Raw genomic sequence first — 3,133 nt, 5'->3', positions numbered from 1 at the left:
GTGACAAACATTTTACAAACGCTGAAATGTCATTATTATTATTATTATTATTATTACTATTATTAATATTATTATTATTATTATTATTATTATTATTATTATTATTATTTGGTGCTTAGAGCATTTCCTTGAAATCCACCCTCGAGTATGAAGAAAAAAGAATGGAATCGCCCGCCTTCGTGAATTCTGTATTTAGGCATATGGGGGAGGTAGGCAGGGGCGTCGATCCGTGGTTGAAAGTGGGGGTGGGGACGTAATGAAAAATAAAGCCTTTGGCAGAACTGCCCCACCATGACAAAAGGAAGCAATGATGTTTGCATTGCTCTGAGTAATTAAGGAATTTGGAGCATGTTGATTTTGTCCCCTGCTTCCTTTTCTGGTGGTTTTTACTGAATTTTTAGTCTCTTACTTCCTTTTTGTGTTGCTAATTACTTGTTAATGAGTGGGATTTGAACATACTCAAATATATCAATATGTTTCTAATTATTAGTTCTTTGATAGTGACTAAAAAGACTCGTTTTTGAAAAAATTGTCAATTAATTCCTTTTGTTATGGTGGGGCAGAATACGCCCAAGCCTTGGGGACCAGGGGGTGAAGCCACCAGAAGCTCTGGCGCCTATAGCATATCAATTGATGTTAAGCAGTGCAATTAACATTTATTTTTATACGAAATTTTTAAAGTATCCAGTGGCGGATCCAGTGATTTAAAATAGAGCTGGGCACAGAGAGGGACTTTTACAGGCGGAAAGAGGAGACCCCCTCAGCCCCACCATGGTTGGGGCTGAGGTAAGAAAATTTATGATTATGGCACCTCTAGTTGGCCAGAAATGGCACTCTCAGATTTGAATTTAAATATAATTTTCTTTTTTCTCATTTAAAATTTTGAAAAAGTATAGTTAAGGTGGGCCGCTGAGCCCCCTTGGATCTGCCACTGAAATGCTCATCACATCTACTGATTAACTTGTGACGTATTCGAACCATCACAAAAACCAAAAAAAGACAAATAAGATAAACTTAAAAAATTCTAATTAAATCTCTGATATGTATACAGGGGCGGATCCAGAAAATTTCCAACAGGGGCCCAATATGTAGTCCACACCCACCTCAGCCCCACCATGTTTTGGTCTGAGGTGAGAAAATTTTAAGAATAGCCCCTCAAGACGCTTGGAAATGGAACTCGCAATGGTAAAAATGCTATTTTGTTTAATAACGGTTATATTATATATATTATATATATAATTTTTTTGAAATTAGGAAAAACAGGAACCTATATGTATGCAGACAATATTAAACACTGGTGTACATACGGGTCTTAATAAGGAATAAATCGTTTATAGTAGAAATTGTGCACTTTTTAGTTCGTAAAAAGGTTGGCCTAATAATAGGTTTACACACTTCTACTTTTAACAATGCGTACATTGTTTTCACAATAAATTTAGCTTCTTCTAACGGTTACACCCATAAAATCGATGGAGTAGTTACTGAGATGGTTAAGAAATGGACAAGCAATATACATTTTTACTCGGTTTTGGTCCGGACAAGCACCGCACTTGGAAGAGAGCACAAGTAAAGAGACAAATTATTATGACAGGCATTCGTGTTGTTTTTTCCACTCGCTTTGAAAAGTTTGTTTTAACTATTGGATTGGATTGGATTTTTATTCGGTGTAAACACCAAGGATAGCTCACGAAAGTCTAAAAGAAGATTTATTCCAGTGGGGTCCTTCTAGTGATGATTTGGCAGTACACCGGGAGACAATCACCTACTCTCTTCCGAAGATTGTAGGCCTACTGCGTTCTTTAACGTGCACATGGGCCATAAATGCACGCGGGACCAACGGCTTAAACGTCTCATCCGAAAGACGGTGTGCTATTGTAACTTGTATTTTAGCCCTCCAGCTGAAACACAAAGAGATCTCAACGGTTCAGCGCACAAAACCACCAGATTAGCCGAATGAGCTTAACTCCCTCTCTACAACTATTGGAGATAGGTGAAAAGTGGGAGAGGGGAACAATTGATATGATGTCCCCCTATTTTTACAAGTGGGTTGGGACGTGGCCCTCTGTCCCCCACCAATCGACGTCCATAGTGGCGGCAGAACAGGTGGGGGTTATTTTCCCTACCTGGTTGAAATATACTGGGATGGTTTAAAAAGACGGCGTGGAAAGAAACTGGCCAGCCTACCACGTAATGCTAATGCTTCTAACAGGTCATTCCCCTATGTTCAGTAATAAATACAGAACTACGTTTACCTTAGAGCATAATTTTCCCCATGCTTATGAGACTGCGCTTATAAAGCAAATAAAATCTTAATATATTTCAAATACTTAAAATCCCGGTTGGTGACACATTTTTATTCACACTCGCAGATTCCTTTCACTTTTAACGTATTGACGTTAAATATTTATATATAATTATAGCATTACCGCTAGATGGTTTAGAGTCTCCCCCAAATTGTGTTTAAATGGTGAGTTGCTTCTTTTCGTTTGGGTTCGTTTGAGCCTTTTTGCGAGGGTCGAGTTTTACAAGCTTCAATTTTCAATCATTATTTACCCAGTCGTCTTGGGCAAGGTTGACTGCGCACAAGTCGAAAATTCGTAATTGTTTTATTTTCTTACTTTCAAAATTACAAGTGATGTAGTAATTATTCTCCATACTATAAAATGGAATATTTTGTACACGATAACAAATGTTTCGTCTACTTTGTTAAATAAATAAAATTTATTTATTTTGAAATTTATCAGAGCAGTATTGTATTTGAATTTAGTCGAGGTTGCAATACATCAGCATATTTTTATTTCATAAAATAATGAGGCAAATGCTTTCAAATTATACTAGTGGATTTCTGGGGGAAAAAAGGCAATATGTCAGAAAACAGTAGCATTTAGATTTTATTGAGCTTGTGCCAATTAAATTTGGCCTAAGTAATGAGTAGCCTACATACCATTAAAATATCATTGTGGTATGACAAAACAATTTTAACACCCTTTTAGCCCCAAAGAATAGAGGGGGCGTGGGTCGCCACCTTAAAAATGCTTGAGAAGCAAAAGCTTAAGAGTTTGTTTTGCTATTATGTCATCATTTATATAATATATATATATATATATATATATATATATATATAATAATTACT

This window comes from Anneissia japonica, unplaced genomic scaffold, assembly GCF_011630105.1.
Source record: "Anneissia japonica isolate Jap-2015-1 unplaced genomic scaffold, ASM1163010v1 scaffold737_len1565949_cov176, whole genome shotgun sequence".
Classification (NCBI taxonomy): Eukaryota; Metazoa; Echinodermata; class Crinoidea; order Comatulida; family Comatulidae; genus Anneissia; species Anneissia japonica.
This window is presented reverse-complemented; position numbering follows the sequence as displayed.